Source organism: Typopeltis vanoorti, chromosome 5 (assembly GCF_054136105.1).
Source record: "Typopeltis vanoorti isolate ZY-2024b chromosome 5, IOZ_Tvanoo_1.0, whole genome shotgun sequence".
NCBI classification, from domain to species: domain Eukaryota; kingdom Metazoa; phylum Arthropoda; class Arachnida; order Uropygi; family Thelyphonidae; genus Typopeltis; species Typopeltis vanoorti.
The window spans coordinates 85,947,796-85,968,334 of NC_143553.1; the positions used below are offsets into that span (position 1 = coordinate 85,947,796).

Here is a 20,539-nt window from a genome sequence, read left to right on the forward strand (position 1 = left end):
ATGGTTGATGGAGAGATACCAGAGAGTAGTTTACTCAGGAGTAGAGTCCAAAAGACGGCCTGTGAATAGTGGTGTGCCGCAGGGTTCTGTTCTTGGACCACTGCTGTTTAATTTGTTCATTAATGATATAGGAAAGGATCTGTGAGAACGGTTCATTTGTTCGCTGATGATGCTAAGTTGGTTAGGGCAATAGTGAATGCAGAACATGTCAAAATTTTGCAGGATGATTTGGATAGATTGGAAGTATGGGCTAAGGAGAATGGATGTTAATTTAATATGGCAAAATGTATGGTTATGCATTTTGGGGTGAAAAGATTAGCAGCAGTATATCACACTGGTGGAACTGTACTTCAGGAGATTGATGTGGCCAGGGACTTGGGAGTGTTGGTGGATAGAGAGAAGTTTAGGGGGCACATCACAAAAGTGGCTCTAAATCAGCTCATCAAATCACTTGGATTCTGAAGAATACTTTGACGAGCAGAGATAAGCAAGTTATTGTTCCTCTGTATCGAGCCTTGATAAGACCCCATCTTGATTACTGTGCCCAGATATGGTCACCTAGGTTCTTCTTGATGGGGAGGAGCTTGAGAGGATCCAGAGTTGAGCAACCAAGATGATAACAGGTCTATGGAATGAACGTTATGAAAACAGGTTGAATATTTGTGGGTTGCAGAAATTGGTTGATAGGTGGAAAAGGGAGATATGATTGAGACATTCAAATTGCTGAATAGTTTCTATAGGATTAGTTGAGAGGATATTTTTGAGAACAGGACTGGTGGTGGGAGGACTAGGGGACATCCATGGAGGCTGGGAAAGAGTGTGGTTAGTAAGGGTGTTAGAGCTGGGTTTTTTACTTTTAGAGTGGTGAATGAGTGGAATAAGCTGCCAGAGTCTGTTGTGGGTGCTATGACAGTGAATAAGTTCAAGGCAAAGTATGACAGATACTGTGTGAATGTTGAGTAGTTGTAATGGACCTCCCTCGATGAGTCTAAGGACTCCTTGGAGTCGCCCGTAATAATAATAATAATAATGCTTAACAAGAAATTATATTCAAGTTTTAAACCTTAAACCAAGGATTAAAACAAGAACAAAAGTTGCATGCATATCTCCACCAAAGTATTTCCACTACTTGGTTACCTGTACTGTATATGAAAGCTATTGAATGAAAGACTTCACATCAAATTTCCACAGTATCCCATAATGCATACCACACTCCTTTTTGGTTGTATATATTGTTATGCATTCGACAGTGACCTTCCGCATATTTACAATGGTAATATGCACGCCCAAATGGAATGGGGAGTACCATGCATTATGAGATGCTTAGTTAACCCCATCCTAGACAGGATTCAAATCCCGGCTTTCAGAACAATACCGAGTAGGCTACGGAATCTCTCATAATATGCTTATGTGCCTCTGTAGTGCAATTGGAAGAACGATAGTACATTGCGCCCTTCGATTCGAAAAGGCCCGAGTTCGATTCTCGTCGTGAAGAGAGGAATCTTTATATGCGCTTTTTCAATTGAAGGTGAGTTAGGTGACCTTATACGGAAGCAGTAGGGTTTTTCTCCCGTAATCTCGGGTATATCATCCCGCGAACAAGCAAATCCATCAGAACACACGCAATTTACAGACAAAAAACATTTTTGGTGGTAGTGATGGGCAGTAAATAGCGATGGTAGTTGTGTGTAGTCGGAGAATTAAACAATAGGTGGAGTTGGTGAGATGTGTGTGTAGCGGAGTGAAGTAGAGTGCCCTCCTCCAATGAGTCCTTTGACTCCTTGTAGGTGTCACATAATGGTGTTAATAATAATAATAATAATAATGAAAAATATTGAATCATGGCCTTATGTCTCACGCCGCACTTGCAAACTAAGCTTTTCTCTCGGTATATTCACAGCATTGCTCTGCTGAAATGGCTTCAATTATTTCCCTTCTTCCTCTAAATATAAAACTTGTACAGCTGCTGGCAGTCCTCCCACAGTTCATCTTAAAATCCAAAACCAAATTCTCGTTGTCTTTCATTGCCATGTATCTCAATCCTCTGGAAACACTTCTTCACAATTTTCTCCAATGACTATAATTATCAGCAGTTCGAGAAACATATCAATATAGCTAACGCATTTCATTCCCTTATAGGGATAGGTGGACCTTTTTATTCTATCTAGCTTTTGGAGGCTGAGTGGGCAGTCTTCAGCCTTCAGTCTTTGCTGATAGCCAATCAGAGATAACTGGCCCATGATTGTCACTAATTATAAGCTGCAACTAATGAAGAGACAGGCAAACAAGTGCTGCCCTTGGTACCTAATCCTAACAGGATATGTTACTATCTGAAATAATGTGGGTTCTACGGTCGATTTTCTTGAGTTAATGCGACGAAAAATCGCGGGTTTCCGGGAGAAAAAAAACCAGCTTGCCCCTGCCAGAGATTGACTAACTCGGGAACCGATCGAAAGGCGTAGAAAAAGTTCCTACAGTCGGTGACTACACTTGAACTTAAGTCTATCTTCGTGCGGCCTCGCTCAGTGGATCTAGGCATCACTTCCACTGAGCTACACAGGCCTATCGACATGCCTTTTCTTTCCTCTTTAACCACTTGTCCATATAGATTTTGCAACATCTCGTGTATGATTAATATTTAAAACAAGAAAAACACTTAGCAAAATATGTGTTTTCATTAATTTTTCATCATTGTAAGAATTTGTATAACGAACTACAGTAAAGTAAGGTCTGCAGCAAATCCTCTACCAATTATTTTACATTGATGAGCCCATTAGTACCCTGCCAACAGTAATTAAGCTATTAACATGGAAAAAACTATCTAGGAATGAAATAATGTAGGCAGGGATTGAGGCGTTTTACTCCTCAAAGGAAAGAAAGAAAGCCCAAGACTGCTAATACCACAGAGACTTGATCTTTGATAGATGAGGTCTCTCTCTCGCGGTACAGTATCACCATTTTGCTGATTGGAAGCAGTGGCCAAAAACAAAGTTTGGACATAACTATCTCCCCTATTTCCAGTGCAGAGTCTGGGCACTCTTTTCCTTCGTTTTCGACCATTAAGAAATGGGCTGCCGAATTTAAACGTGGCTGCACCAGCCTTGAAGATGAAGGACATCCAAAAAGTGTAACAACACCAGAAATCATTGATCAAGTGTACGACATGGTATTGGATGACCGTGTAAAGTGCGTGAAATTGCATGGTTTACAAATGAAAAAGCTTTGTGCAAGATGGGTGCTGCACTTGCTCACAGCAGATCAAAAACGCACTCGCATCAAAATCTCTGAACAGTGCTTGGAGCGAATTATGTATGTATTTAATTTTTGGCAATGTTCATTTCCATCTTCATTTTCAAGCCTGCATGTACTTATCTTCAGAAACTATATCGCCAGGTTTGTTTGTGTATCCCTGTTGAAATGGTGCTTGCCTCCATAGAACTAGGCTACTCAAAGTAAGGCCGTTATAAGTTTGATTCTGTTTGCTAACTACAGGAACTTTTTCTGAGTCTTTCTTCGACTCGTTATGAGTTAGCCAATCTCTGACACGGAAAAGTAGGATTTTTTTTTCCCACCCCTAAACTTGAGTATTTTAACCATCACAAACTTACTCTATTAGAGACAATAATGCGAGGTGTTAGGGTTTAGGACCACGAGATAGGCCGCAGTTTACTCTTTCTCTCTCTCTCTTGAAATCCCTGATAGCTTGGGCTTATTATCAGTGAACGCTTGAAGGATAGATATGTTTGCTCATCTGTCTTAAAAAAAGGCAGTTAGGACTAATGGAGTCGGTCTACTCTCCTTTGGTAAATAAAAGCATGAGATTTTAGGACTCCACTTTCCATCCGTAGTCTGCAAAATCACAAGCTCTTTTCTTAAAACAGATTCAAATTTACCCACCCTCCCTCTCCAATCACATGTTGACTACATTTCGAAGTCTTCTCTTTTTAATCTTGTTTGGCGAAAAATCTTTGTTACATCCTAGAAATTTGTCTGGTATCTCTATTTCTAGCCTAATGCTAGAAAGAATTTTGAATGTTTTGATTTCCCTTAGAGGTGCTTAAGGGTTAAAGCTATATAACTGAGAGGAGACCTCCACCCTGTTAGGTACCTACCTGGATACTGAATGGACGAGGATGGGTTGGCAATTTGGGATTTAGGCGACCAAATTGTATTCTTATCGGCTTAAACCAAAATTTCAAATGATGGTCCAACATGACAGAATTTCATGCTGGCTGGGGCATTGTTCGGTTAAACAAGGCCCTCGTTGTTTTCGCCAGAGAACCGGTGCAAACAGCGAAAAGTCAGCTACTGGAATAAATCCTAAAACTTACCCCAACTGAACATCACCAGAGTTCAGGATCGGTACTATCCACATAAGGAGCCTAAATGGCAAAGAAATGGAGCTAGGAATTGGATAAGTACCAGATCAACATAATAGGGGTGTCTGAAACAAAAAAGATAAAAACTGGTGAGATCTTTCTGAGCAATAAATACAAAATGTTATATTCAGGCAATGACAATCAAGGAAAAGAAGGAGTAGCCATAGTGTTCAACACTAAATACGAGGCTAATCTTCTTGAATGGCAGCAGTCTCCAGTAGAGTGATGTGGGCAAATACGAGAATGGGGAACTGGACAATGAGGCATTCTGAACAAATGACAAATGAACGTTCTGTGGACAATCCTCATCCACAGGAGGTTCTACTAAGATAGAAGCGGAGGAATTTTTTGAGGCTTTAGAGAAAGCAACTGATACAATAAAAAAGGAAAAGTTGATCCCTGTTGGGGATCTAAATAGAAGAGTAGGAAATGATTGTCAGACATACAAAATATTTTGAGAAAATTTGAAGAAAAGAGCAAAGCTAATAATAATGGCAAATTCCTGTTGGATTTCTGATCAGGACGTGGACTGAGTATTACTAACACAATGTTCCAACATAAAAACGTGCACAAATTCACAAGGAGAGAAAGTTTCATTCACTATGTTATTGTTGATAGTGATGTTTTCCCATTGGAGCAGGACACCAGAGTGTACAGAGGATTTGAAATTGGAAGTGATCACCATTTAGTCTTGAGCAGGATAAAATTGAATTTCATATTGAAAAGAAGAACATGAAAGAAAGTTTTAAAGAGAATAAATGTTGAGCAGCTCTCATATGTGAACTGTAGACTAAAATACAAAAATATTATTCAAGAAAAAATGAGTTTAAGAGCAGGAACCAAGCATTGGAGATTCAGTGGCAAACCCTGAAGAAAACACTGATTGATTCATCCAGAGAGGCATGTGGTGAAGTTGTGTGCAAGGTTAGAAAAATCAGAACTCCATGGTGGATACAGGAAGTTAAAAAGGCAGTGAAGGAAAAGAAGAAAGCATATTAAAAGTTCCTGGCAAATAAGTTAGGTTCTGCTCTTAAAGAAAACAAAGACAAATGCAAGAAAGCTAAACGCTGTATAAAACTAGTTAACCAAAAGTCATCAGAGGACTTTGACAAGAACAGAAAATAAATATCAAATTATTGGTATTGTTGGAAATTGTTGAAGAAGCTTAGAAATTGAGGAAAGTTATTGTAAAAGGAATTAGAGATGATAAAAGTGACATGAAAACAGGAGAAAAAGTTATCCTTGAAGTATGGAGTAATTACTTTGAAAAATTGCTAAATGAAACAAGCAGTAATGACAGCACATTGGTAAAAAACACTGACCAGGCATGCAGTCAGGAATACATATCCGTACTTGAAGTAGAAAAAGCCATCAAAGGCTTGAAATGTGAAAAGGCTGTAGGAGGAGATGATATTCGACCAGAAATGCTGAAGTATGGTGGTATAAACGTCTTACAGTGGCTGCACTGCATAGTTCAGAAAGCCTGGACAGAGGGAAGAATTTCCGATGATTGGAGTAGAGCTCTCATAGTACCCATATATAAAAAGAGAAATAAAACTGAATGTGAGAATTACAGAGGTATTTCTCTACTGAGTGTTCCTGGTAAGATTTATGCAAGTATACTTGAGAAACGGTTGAGAAGAATTGTGGAAGAAAAGCTTGGTGAAGAACAACCTGGGTTCAGGTCAAATGGAGGCTGTCAGGATCAGATTTTCACTTTATGTCAAATAGCAAAAAAATCATGGGAATATAACAAAGATCAGTATTTAAGTTTTGTCGATCTGGAAAAGGCATATGACAAGGTGCCAAGAGAGAAGCTATTCGATACGCTACAGTTATATGGTGTCAGTGGGGCATTATATCAAGCAGTACTTAGTCTTTATTTGAGTTGTAAGTCAGCAGTTAGAATTGAAGGAAGTACAGGGACATGATTTAATGTTAAATCTGGTGTGAGACAAGGATGTACATTATCCCCTCTGTTATTCATTATCTATATGGATCACATTATGAAGGAAAGTGGTATTAAACATGATATCAGAATTGGAGATTTTAATGTCAGCTCTTTGCTTTATGCGGATGATGTTATACTTCTAAATAAATCCGCTACAAGTTTGCAAGATTCCCTGACTAAATTGAATAACTGTTGTAATAGATATGGTATGAAGGTCAGCATTAAAAAGACAAAGACAATGAATATAGGCAGAAACATTGAAAATATCAACTGCATTGTGAATGGAGAACCTATAGAACAAGTAAAACATTTCAGCTACTCAGGCACGATATTCAGTGAAGATGGTAAGTTAAATATGGAAATAGACAACAGAATCAACAAAGGTGGTATGGAAGTCAACTGAATAAATGTATATGGAATAAGAGAGAAATTAGCCAAAACACTAAATTTTCTGTATACAAGACAGTGTTTAACCCAATTTTAACTTATGGATCTGAGAGCTCGGTTAGAAGTAAAACACTTGCCCAAAGACTATAGTCTGCAGATATGAGAGTCCTGAGAAATATTAGGGGCATGAACAGATGGCATCAATTTCAATATCATATTAAAAACGAGGATATTAGGAAAGAACTTGACATTGTCAGCATCCAGGAATGCGTTAGCAGAGCTAATCTCAAGTGGTATGGTCACTTAAACAGAATGGACAAGGAAAGATTAGCAAAACAAGTGTTCGCTGCCAGGTTGGCAGGAAAAAGACTCAGAGGAAGACCAAGATATAGGTGGATTGATACAGTAAAAAGTACCTTAGAAGACAGAAATAAAAGATCTGATAATATTGGATTCTTGACATTTAACAAACTGATTTGGAGGAAAACTGTAGATAGGAAGTTAGTAATGATGTAAATTTTTCATGTAGTACTATCTCATCCTGTACATCCCTTGAGGGTATATATCAGGTATTTGATAATGAGGAGGATTTCTTTTAAGTGATACTTGTCCATAAGTCAGTTAACACGAAAAAAACGCTATTGTTGCCAGTGATAATGGCTTCTACTATTCAGGCTGAAATACACTATCTACCAATAATTGTGCAGGCCCTTTAGCACTTTACAATTTATACCAACAGGCGAACCCTAATATCGGGTATGTCCACCTTTGACTTTGTTCACCTCCTGCATCCTTTGAGGGAGGCTTACCACCAATGTGCAGGCGACATCAGGTGGAATTTGTCTCAATTCCTCCATCAAAGCAGCACTGTGTTAAGAGACAGATCGAGGACGTGCTGCTCTGGAACTCAATCGTGGCTCCAATTCGTCCCACAGGTGTTCGATGAGGTTGAGGTTCGGACTCTGCGCAGGCAAGGGCAGTCGTTTAACATCCATCTTCAGCTGACTATGAGGCATTGGCAGCTGAAGGCCATTGTCGTCTTGATAGTAACACGGGTTCTTTCCATAAAAACACCCACAGGGTAGGCAGCACCTGCTTATCCAGAATATCAAGGTACTGAGCTGCCTTCATAGATCCACGGATGACCAGTGTTTCATCTCCAAACCAGCTGAATGCACCCCACACCATTACTCCTCCACCACCATACTTTACTCTGGTAACAAGCATTCACCAGGCTGCCTCCACACCCTTCCATCAGACTGGTGAACCTTGGTTCATTGCTCCAGATTACCGTTTTCCACTGATCAGTTGTCCAGTTCACACACACACACACACACACACACACACACACACACACACACACACACACACACACACACACACACACACTCCTTGCATCAGCCCAGACGAGTAGCCTTGTTCGTTGTTGTGATGTTCGGCTTGTGTGCCGCTGCTCTTCCTGGGAAACCCAGTAAAATAAATGGAGTTCTTTCTGTACGGGCCCTTTTCTGCACTTTATAACTCTGCTACTCGTATGTTCTTTCTTGTGGTTATATCAGTTACTTTAGTATCATTTTTGTTCCAGGTGTTTATCAGTTTAACAGTTTACTGTATACAAATCACATATTAGTCCAGACATTGAATCCTGTTCTCACGTGTAGTGTCCCCATATCCCTAATAATACTTGACTTTTTTTAGTGCTCACCATGGATGTTACTGGCGCTCTGGAACTCATCACGGATGGCCTGTGCCAATTGTAACTTTTGCGTGTCATCCGTTTTAATATTATCCTGGCCCTGTCAATTTTGGCGGCTGTCTGGGTGTTTTCCTGCACTAGTGATGCCAGAACGTCTTCATTTGTTGATCACATCCCCAGCCGTTGATTTTCGATGCTCCAGTTGAGCGGCAATGGCACATATGGAGATGCCACCATTGCGACAGCCCACGATGACACCTCCCTCGAAGTCAGCGAGTTCATGAAATACTGCTTCCTACTATCTGTACACTGGTTTTTATGTTAATAATAATAATAATTAACAGACCTGGAATATTCCACAACTTCAAATAACAGGGGTATCCGGAAAATTATTGGTAGGTAGTGTATATGGCCTTAAATAAATTGTATTACTTATCCCTTGTGTTTTTTCGTGTTAATTGATTTCCTTTCTTTATTGATTTTCTTTAGTCTATTTTTCTAAGAGTGATGTATTTCTTCCATGCTTTAAGGTTCATATTAATAATCACAAAAAAAAAAAATCTTTTATATCCCCCCCCCCCCCGATAAAATATACCAATCTGTTTCGCATAAACATATTACGAATACCATCTCGTCTACATCCAAGTTGTTACTTTACGACGGGGGGGGGGGGAGCTCTGATAAACACCTAGAATAAAAATGATATTAAAGCAACTTATATAACCACAAGAAAGAACATACGAGGATATAAGAATATAAGTTACCTTTATAACTCTGCTACTAATATGTTCTTTCTTGTGGTTATGTCAGTTACTTTAATATCATTTTTGTTCCAGGTGTTTATCAGTTTAACAGTTTACTGTATACAAACCACATATTAGTCCAGACATTGAATCCCGTTCTCACGTGTAGTGTCCCCATATCCCTAATAATACTTGACTTTTTTTACAAGAGAGAGCGTTTAATAATACTATTACTAATAATAATAATTTGTGTGTGTGTGTGTGTGTGTGTGTGTGTGTGTGTGTGTGTGTGTGTGTGTGTGTGTGTGTGTGTGTGTGTGTGTGTGTGTGTGTGTGTGTGTGTGTGTGTGTGTGTGTGCGTGCGTGCGCGTGTGTGTGAGAGAGAGAGAGAGAAATTATTCAACTGATAATATATTCAGTCGTAATAGAATCAATATTGCGATTGAAAAAAAAATGACATTATTATCTGTTGAAGAATTTAATACTGTTTTTTACAAAAGTTCTTCGGACTGAGCTTAATAAAGTTTTTTTTTTTTTTTTTTTTTTTTAAATCAGTTCAAACAGCGTCATCATATTCAGAAGAATAAATATCTGTTGAATAAGAAAAACACATAATGACGAAATCAGCGTTATCAAAAGGATTAGACTGCAAAAACTCCAAACACTATTCCAATCATGGGCTTCATGTATAATATAGATAAAGGCTTGGTAACCGTTCATACAATTTAGCAAGTAAAATTAGATTTCAAGCAGCGTATATTTTATTTAAATCAATATCTCCTGAAAATAATCTATCAGAAAGAATTTCAAGCCTTATCTTCTGTATACAACGTAATAAAAATATAATTATTACTAAGGCCTACAAAGGGCGAGCAGTTGCAGTTCATGATAAGAACAATTATTTTAGAAAACTTAATCTACTTCGAGATCATTCTACTTACAGAAGCATTGATAGAGACCCACCTCAATCAAATCAATAAACTCAGTAGCCCCTTGGACGAAGTTCATTCTTGTGATGAAGAAACGGTTCTTCTTCTTCTGCAGCTTTTTCCACTTAAGTAGGGTCGCTGTTTGTAGTGAGTCTCCTCCACAACCACCTATCTTGGGCTGTAGCCACATCCAAGTTCATCCTCAAGTCCTCCTCCACCATCTCCCTCCTCCCCTGCACATCCATCTGCATGACCTTTCTTCCAACATACTCTTCCTCCCTCCTCATCTCATAATCAAACCATCTCAACCTTGCCTCCTGTATCTTTCCTCCTAAGTTTGTAACTTTCACCGTTCCCCTTACATAGTCATTTCTCAAACGATCCTTTCTGGTCACACTGCACATCCATCTAAGCATTCTCATCTCCGCTACCTCCATCTGCTGATGTTATTTTTCCTCAGGGCCACAGTTTCCATAGCATACGTCATAACTGATCTCACTACTGTCCTGTAGATTTTGCCTTTCAAACTGATCGGCACCCCCCTCTTATCGTATAGCACTCCAGCCATCTCTCTCCAGTTCCTCCATCCTGCATCCCACTTCCTTATCAGCCTCACCATCCTCTTTCATTGCTGAACCTAAGTATCTAAAGTCACTAACCTTCCTGATGACATTTCCTTCCAACTCCAGATCTGTCTCCTGGCTGCCATCCACTTTGCAACACATATACTGTGTCTTACTTCTGCTCAGTCTCATACCTCTCTCTTCCAGTACTTTCCTCCAACTTTCCAGTTTAGCTGCCACTTCTTCTCTTGATTCTGCACATCACGGTGTCATCTGTATACAACATGTGGTGACGGAGGAGGTGAGAGCGTCTTCTCTCACCTCCTCCGTCACCACCTCCATCACAATATTAAACAGGAACGGACTTAATTCTGACCCTTGATGCAAGCCAACTGTCACTGGAAAACTTTCTGTCTCTCCCAGACAGGTCCGAACTCTTGTCTTCACATTTCTGTATATCTCCTGCACTAGCCTGACATATTTCTCCCCTACTTTCTTCTCCCTCAGACCCCTCCAGACTTCTTGCCTTTGCACTCTATCATTACGCTTTCTCCAGATCAATAAATACCAGATGTAGCGCCTGTTGTTTTTTTCGAAACTTTTCCATCATCTGCCGTAACCCAAAGATAGCATTTGCTCTTTGATCGATCAGGCATGAAGCCAATTTGCTCCTTTGCAATCTCTACCTCCTTCCTCAGTCTTACATCAAGAACCATTTCTAGGATTTTCATTGTGTGGGACATCAACTTTATTCCTCTGTAATTCTTAGTCTTGTGCATCATCTTTACTCTTGTAGATGGGGACAAGAGTACTTTCCCTCCATTCCTCAGGTATATTTTCCTGTTGACAAACTTTTATTAACAAGTCCCACAGCAGGTCAATTCCCTCTTCCCCCAGTGCCTTCCATGCCTTCACTGGGATCCTGTCAGGGCCCACCAATTTTCCAATCTTCGTCCTCTTTAAGGCCTCCTTCACTTCCACTCTACTAATGTTCTGTACCATCCCCTCATAAGGCTCTCCATCTTCTCTGTGAGTCCTTGCACTTTCTTCATTCAAAAGCCCTTCAAAGTATATTCTCCATTTGTTTCTTATATCCACATTACTCCTTAATATCCTTCCTCCAGAGTCTTTGAACTGCCTCATATGTACGATGTCATTCGATGCCTTATTTCTACACTTTGCTAATCGATAAATCTTTTTCTGTCCTTCCTGGCTATGACCAAATGGGTCGAAAAGAAAGTGATGAAGAAACACTAAAAAAGGCTAAAAGTTTATCATGCTTTTGTTCCAAGACGGTATGGCCTTCCTAAGACTTCGAAGATTGTGAACTGCATAGGATGTCCGACGTATAAAGGTTCAAAATACCTATCTAATCTTCTTTTTACATTGACTGGAAATTCTACTTTGTTCATAAAAAAAAAAAAAATTAATAAATTTTTGAGAATAAAATTTCAGGATTATCCTTACAACCCACAGATCTTCTAGGGAGGTTGATGTAGTCTCACTCTTATAAACAAATATCCCTCTGACAGATATGATTGAATTATTTCATAATGACTTTCCTCCTGATATTGTAAAATTATTTGACTTTATCATTAATTCAGGATACTTTAGCTGCCATAACAAACTGTACAAACAGATAGAGGGAACAGTGGGATATCCCCTTTCCCTAATTCTAGCTATTACTTTATGCAACATTTCTAACAACATTCTGGTCGTTTTTTTTTTCACCTAAACCATCGATTGGGTACAGATATTTTGATGATGGGTTTGCTGTATGGAACTCCTCCTTGTCCGATCTTCATGAATTTCTTGAAAAAATTAATTCAATAAACCCAAGAATCGAATTTACCCTGGAAGTAGAAGATAACAATTGTCTTCCTTTTCTGGATGTTCTCATTCTACGACAGCCAAATGGTAGGCTGCAGTTCTCAGTGTATAGAAAACCAACTCATACTGGTAAATACATTGATTCTAACTCACGTCATCACCCTTGTCATAAATATGGTGTAATCAAATCTTTAGTCGATAGAGCCTACCTATAAAATATGTTCTACAGATTCTCTTCTAAACAAAGAATTGTTTATTATCAGAACTACTTTTATCTCTTATGGTTATAATGCAAAAACGATCGAAAAAAAAAATTAATAATTATGGCCATCGTCCTAACCCGCCTCAAGAAGAAATTACCAGAATTTGTATTCCATATGTTAAAGGACTTGAAGAAAAAATAGCAAGACTTCTAACTTCTTCTACAGATTAACTTACAGGTCTCTTCCATCCAGTTCACAAACTTAATGCTTTCCTTATAGACACAAAATTAAGATCGTCAGTTTTCAAATTCTTAGAACGGTGTCAAGTTTCTCAAAGCCTCTGTAAGTTTTTATAAAATAGTTCCACAGTTCTTTATTCCACCATTTTGGTAAGTTCTTTAATGGTTGGTTCCTTTTTTTCCCATGGGAATTCAGCAATTCATTTGTATCTTCAGCAAAGATGCAAATCTTCTAGAGCCAACCGATTTGCTATTTCAACCACAATTGTTGTTACCTTTTCCAAGAAAATTCTAAATCTTCATTGTATTCAATTGAAGGATATGCACTGCTATCGCATCACTTCTGTGGCCCGCCATTTCATAGTCATAATAAAAAATTTATACTGGGCGTAAAAAGCTGCAAGCCGTAAAGCGGGGATTTACTGTACTTTTAAATTGCCACATATATTCCAGTGGTAGTCGTTCTTATTATTACTATTACTTGTACCTTAGTATTATAAATAACGTAGACATATTTTCGCAAGTCACCTTCATGTTTGTTTGTATGTATATGAAAGGCCTCGTTACAAAAACAAAACTGCTTTTAATCTTGTTTTAAAAGAGCAGCCCACAAACAAGTTTCAAACTTGACTCATAAACTTTATTCATTTCTCTCAAGTGCCATTTATGTCACGGTAGTAAAAAAAAAAAAAAAAAAAAAAAAAAAAACCCTCGGTCTTGTTTCTGCTTCTGGAAACTGGATCCCCCCATTCCCCCGTTCCTAGAGTTAATAAGTTTCACTGTTAAAGACAAGATCCGAGCATTTCAGATTGCTGTTTAAATAAATTCTAATTTCTAACAAGATATTCTGTTCTGCCAGGTAAGGTTTGTTGACAACTTCATAAATGCTTTCACTTGATGACGATGACTTCCTATCCATACCGAAAGTAGAAAGTTCGTCATCCATCAATGCTACAATATCTTGTGATGATGGTAATTCAGGTGCTGGAAGATAATCTATATATAAGACTAGTGATGACTTATGACAGATTCGGAGTAGTGACAGATTCATGTAAAATCCAGATACATTAATAAAGCAGAAGTAACAATCTGTTACATGATTTTTGGTTCTCTTCAGATCATAAGCACTTTAAAAGTTATAGACCGCCTGTTTCTTGAATGCATTGGGTAAAATTAACTCTATAACTGTAGCATTATATAATGAATGGGCCTACTTTCTTATTGGTTCCTTATGTAATTAATTACCCATCGTAATGAAAGTAGAAGCTTATGGAGCTCTACTGCGCGAGTGATGTGTTACTGCTTACCTAAACGAAGTACTGATCACATACAAAATCTATGAAACGGGAGTTTCATAGATGTCTGGATGCAAGCGAGAACTCTAATAGACTGTATTGCAGTATTACATGATATAAGACAGGTGCAAAGTATGCCTCTATTCAGTTTTCAAATTACTACTGCATGTCTTGACAGGGTCGCATGTTGTCACAACAGCTTAAAGAAGCAATTAAGTGATATTTTAAATGGTAGTATTATTACGACTAATTCATGATGAAATATTCCGGAAACTTCTGAAAAGCGTAAAAAAGAAAAAAGGTCATATATGATTATGCTTTTTTTTTTTTTTTGGTTATAGATCTGAATTTCAAAGCACTGAAATACAGCAGAAGTAAGTGTAGAAAGCGTACAAGCATTCCATAGTGGGATTCAGCTGGATTAGTATAGTTTAGTGTGTGTGTGTGTCTGTGGTGAGAATAGCTTATAGTTTAAATATGTATTACTAAGTGTTATACGTTTAGTTCTATGGAATAGATAAACACAGAATTATTTTATAAATTGCAGTGCATGCAACTGCAATTTATAAAAAGGAACAGGCATGTTTGAAGTTATACCTGAGGGGGGGGGGGGGTTCGCGAGAGAAAAAAGAAAAGGTTATTCAAAAGGGTTCGTAATGGGGAATAACTTGAGAATTACTAAGCTAGGTCCACTACAGAAATACTGAAATGGAAAATCTACAGCTGCAAATTCATTCGTAAATTCTCATTTCAAGCAAAGCGAATAAAGCTTCCATTTGGGCCCGGAAGTAATGTGATTGGACTGTTTAAGCTTGTTAAAGGCCCAGGTTTATCCTTTTGCAGAGATAACGGAGCATTACTGCTTAGGCAGCTATTACCAGATGTTCCTAATGTTACACTTCTACCTTGAGACGATGGCTACTTTCCAGGTGATTCACTTAATGATCGTATCAGATTTCTCTGTTATTTGAGGAACGTGCTGAAGAAGTTATTCGTTTTTCCTGTTGCACCTATCCTCAACCAAAATTGTCTGGGCTGTATATTTGAACGTATACATAGAAAATAGGTCCGTCATTGCTATCAACACTTAAGTGCGCAGAGGCATTGCTGCTGCTGTGTGTGTGTGTGAGAGAGAGAGAAAAAAATCTCGCTTGAATAAATTGAATATGTCACTTTTGTGCCATTTCTTTTCTTAATATCTACTCCCTTTTTAACACGCATATAACAACTTTTGTTCAGTCCCGAGAATTCTTGCTAATCCATCCTGTGATCTTCATTGGGTCTACTGAACGCCTCCCCCCCCCACACAACCCCTCACTGTTCGATTTTTAAAAGTCTTATGACAGTTGCATCAGAAATTATTAAGCATTTACAGTGAAATTCAGGTTTTGGAGATTCAACTTGCCTTCGTTCATATCTTATATGAACTCCCCCTCACACACACACTTATAAATTAACTTGAGATCATTGTTAATCACCTCGGACAGGTTCATTGGTTGCTACTGAATGGCACTTTAGTAGCAAGTGCTCCACGCGAAATGTTTAGGGTCTGAGGAAAAAGGGAGGTTATGTAAACTGCGTAGCTCTAGGCTCTAGTTTATAACATTTGTGGTTTCTAATTATAGGGAAATAGTTAGCAATCAGTTTTGTCGCTTAAGATTTGAGCTTTTAGACGCATTCATAAAAAATACAGAACTTGGATTTCCAGATAAAACATTAGGAGAATCTCATTTCAGTCGTTTGTGTGTGTGTGCGTGCGTGTGTGTGTGTGTGTGTGTGTGTGTGTGCGTGCGTGCGCGCACTCCTCCTGGAATCTGTTTAACTTAAATATATTATTTTTATTTATTCAGATCAGCTGAATAATTCAGAAACTTCTACATGATTCTGTATAAGTAAATGTAAAATACCGATGCACCGGTATAAAGTTGCAAGAAGCAGTATTAATAGATAAATATTGCATGAGTACTTACGATTTATTCTGTGCACTAGATGTGCTTTCACTTTTTCAGCTTATTTTCTATGTTAGTGGAATTTCCTTTAAATATGGATACACACAGATATACATTACGCACACTGACACCAACCTAAAAATAAAACATTTACGAACACCTGGAGAGAGAAGGAGAGTGAAACGTGCTGTACCTTAGGAAACTGCTTCATACAGGACAGCATTTTTAGTCACGTGTCTAACGCATCAGGGAACAGAGTACACCAGTTGCTGTGTATATGGGCGGTTACAGCTACCGAGAATCGTACAGCAAGAGACATTTTCTTCGGAAGCATCTGAAGCTCACTATACTGATTTTACATGAGTAAACGGCCTAGTTGATAGTGAGAAATTTTATCGAGACACAGATTGAATGAAAACTATAATGAGTACATCTGTATAAACAGAACTGATTATAGCTGTGATTAAAAAATAACGCATAATATATGAAAACTCAAGACTATTGCGTTTGATATTACCTAATAGGGATTTTTCATTCCAAGTGATGAAAGTCTCCATGATAAATGCAACAAAGGGTTGTTTAGATTTTAGGAAGAGGAGGAGGAGGAGCAGTACAGGCTAAGACGTTTAACAGAAGTATATATTATGTTCTGAAAAGTTGATAGTTTTATTAGTGATTTGACTAAAAGGACGCTTCAGCTTTATTTTGTAAAAGACAAAGTACATTATATCTTTATTGAAACGATCTTTGGTGCATGGAATGTCATCTCTTCTCTGAAGAAAAATTTCAAACTTTTGATTTAGTGAATTATGAGTCGTCGTCAGAGTGTGAGAGACAGGTCTCTTCATGGTGGGTCCTCGCGTCGTCCAAGTGCGAGAGACAGAATGATCCAAAGCGGTTCCTTTCGTCGTCTAAGTAACCGTGATAACATGCCTGCTGGCTCATATAAGAGACAGATAAGTGGCCGAGGTAAGTTAAATAATAGTTGGTGTACGCTTATTGCTGATGCTATCTTGTTAATGATTTTACTTTTGAGTATAATGGTCGATACATTGGCGGATTCGGGGGGGGGGGGAATAACCATCATCTCTTGAGAAATTATAGTGGAAACTATTTTACGGTTAATATAGATTAATTCGAAACAAATATGTAACCATCTTGTGTTTAATTCTTAAACTAAAATGCTATAAATTTTGGAAATAAATTTCATAAATAAAAAATGAAATAGGTTATATTAATGAAACGAGAACTTTTTTCTTCGACATTACAAATATTTCTCAATTGCAAACGCTAAAATTAAAACTTGAATCGACCCTTGAGTTGATTTAATGTGATTCTTAAGCTGTTAAGCTTTCTAGATGAGCTGCCAATACTGACTCATATACAATGGTCGAAAAAAAAAGTCGTTCAAATCGTTTGAGGGCTATCATAGCTCATTCGGCAATAACGATATCCTTTGTTTGGAAAGGCCCGGATTCGAATTCTGTCTAGAATCTAGGACGCAAAAATCCTTTATATCATAGCTCAGTCGGCAATAACGATATCCTTTGTTTGGAAAGGCCCTGATTCGAATTCTGTCTAGAATCTAGGACGCAGACATCCTTTATAAAGGCTTATTCACCAGTTAACTCACCGTCATACTCGAGATGAGTTAGTAGATCTGCTAGGGCAGTGAAAAAAATTTTCCTCCAGAAACTCAGATTTAAAAAAAAAAAAAAAAAAAAAAACTGTCAAACCAGTCAGTAGAACACACGCAATTAATGTTCCCTTAGGTTTAGCTGCATTTCCATGTGAAACTCGACCCAAACTCAAGACGTTTAACGTCTCATTAATATCATATATAAACTGTATATTATAGGCGAATTTAAATTGATATTTCACTATCTGAAATAAAGAAAAATGAAAATAAATCATCGAATGCCTTTTATTCCCAAAGTGAACGGAGCTCTTTTAGCCCTAACTTTTTTTTTTTTTTTTGAAGATGCTAGACAACCAGTCTCCAACCTCCAGCGATCGCTGAGTCCAAGGCTATCAATGAATCAAGACTTTCCAGGATGGGGGAGAGTTGTAAGTACGGCGAACACTTCCACCATAGTCTCAACAGGTATACATGATTGTGTGAAATACCATGGGTTCAGCGATCGGTTTTTATTTATTTGTCTATTTATTTTTCAAGTTGCATTTCCATGTAACTCGGAAATTTGCCTTATGTTTTTGGAGGTTGGGGGAATCTACTTGCCTGTCCAAAGATCATTTAGTAATCCCTAATTATGTTAATATGATATTTGTTTTGTTTTACTGAAAAACAAATAATGATAATTAGTATAATGATCGTAATCAAGACAATAAAAAAACATTTTGTATTATCATTCTTCGATAGCACCGTTTGGTCAAATTCTGGCTTAGCCTCATTCGGCTGGCTAGGTTGTTTGCTGTCGCTCTCGAGGAAATTTTGATATTAATTCGGTTTATCATAAAAGAAATTTATAATACATATATAATATTTTTCACAGACTTATAAATAGGTATAATATCATACATAAAGAGCCTCTCTAGCTCAGTCGGTATAGACAAAGCTCTTTGATTGGAAAGACTAGTTCGAGCCCCACTAGGACGCAAAGAATCTTAATCAGGGCTTTTCAACTGCAGGTGAATTAGTTAGTCTCATTCGGAAGTGGAGAGGTTTTTTCCCTTCCTGAAACTCGGCTTTTTCATCTGGCAATCAGGCAAACCGATCAAAAGAACACACGTAATTACAAGCAAAGATTGCTTAAAGGCAGTGGAAGATCAAGCACTTGAGGGGCCCCAAGTGTAACCTAGTTTTGAGGCCCTTGTTCTAAATACTAAGTAATGCTATCAAATCAATTTATTACTTAATATAAAAAATACTGATCAATCAGTCGTTTCCTTAAAAATAAATCTCTATTTTTAGCCTTTTGCAGTCACAGATATGATCATCATAACTCATTACTGTTTATTGTGGCGTTTAAACTAAAATGCAAAATATAATTTTTGTGCCAACAGCATCGAACGATGCTGTTGGCACACTCTCCCTCGATGAGTCTTTGGACTCCCTGGAGGTGTATAATAATAATAATAATAATATTATTAATTATTTATTAATAAAAAAAAGAATAGGAAAAATTACATTGTGTATCTTATTTATTGCAGAAAATTTATGTAAAATTTACATAAAAATTATTAAAATTTATTTTTAATAATTATTAAAATTGTTAAAATTTACATTAAAATGATTAAACACTGTTGGAACATTAGAACACGTATGCACATACATTAGAATTGTAAATATAAAAAACTAAATTTGAACTTTTCTTGCTTTATGTTTAACGAATTTATCAATAATATATTCATAATCTAATAACTGAATTACATCGTTTTCTATGAACATCATTGACAAATTAGTTAAACGCAACTGAGTTAACGAATTTCGTAAATAATTTTTAACGTTTCAAAACCGAAAATGAACGCTCACCACTAGCGTTACAAATAGGTATTGTCAAAAAAAATTTTTAGAATTGTTTCTACATTTAGAAATGTTGACTGCAAACCCCCAATTAATAACTTGTATATGTCAACAGGATCGGCGATATTTTCTCCTTTTATGAATGCAATGAAATGAAGACTTTCATCTTTTAAATATTTAATTTCAATATCTTTATGATATTTTGCAGTTATTCTCTCCACACATTCATTAAATTCAACATCAATCACTTTAAAATCGAAAAATAATTGAAAATTCTTTAGTACATCTGTGTAACTGGCGATTATCCTAGATATTTCAGAGATGAGTATGTCACAAATATGCATAAAACATATGCACATTTATTACGAAATTTTGTTTTTCAGTAAAATGTGTCTCATTATGAGCAATTACTTCAAATTGCAATTTTCTTCTTTTAAACTTGCCCACCTTATAGTTTCGGTTTTCTGTTAAAAAATTAGCATCGTTCTCAATTTCATCGAATTTATTCCTGACATCCATGAAAAATTCGAAAAGTGATTTCAAAAGATTTCTCCCTAACAATAAATTGTACTGTAATGCATGTCTTGTAATGATTTGCTGGTACTATTTATTCGTTGCAACAACTTATCACATAAAACTGTTAGTAAAACAGTTTCATATTCATTAAAATGTACTGATATAAGTTCGCCCACAGATTAGAGACTCTTCGACACTTCTGCGCATGTCCCAAAAAGGAGAATCAATCCCGATAATAGGGTAATCAATCCGTCTTCTGGGATGAGTTTGTTTATTGTTGCAGTTCGGAAAATTTAGCTTTGCTTTTACGAACATTGTAGTTTTTAAAGTGTAACTATTTTGCTTGTATAACAATTGGAAAAATGTACATAGAGT

At 37.3% G+C, this 20,539-nt stretch overlaps 2 protein-coding genes across 3 annotated transcripts in view; one reads left to right on the forward strand and one right to left on the reverse strand.

Moving 5' to 3' along the window:
* Window positions 1-16,300, reverse strand: part of LOC150106612 (uncharacterized) — a 300,527-nt gene extending 284,227 nt beyond the window's left edge. For both annotated transcript variants that reach the window (XM_090392575.1, XM_090392574.1), the window contains exon 1: window positions 16,186-16,300. The gene's annotated coding sequence lies outside the window, so the exon portion shown is untranslated. The remainder of the gene's footprint in view (window positions 1-16,185) is intronic.
* LOC150106613 (protein SSUH2 homolog) overlaps window positions 1-20,539 on the forward strand; it is a gene marked incomplete at its 5' end in the record, with an annotated part of 284,249 nt that overhangs the window by 38,574 nt on the left and 225,136 nt on the right. The window lies entirely within an intron of this gene.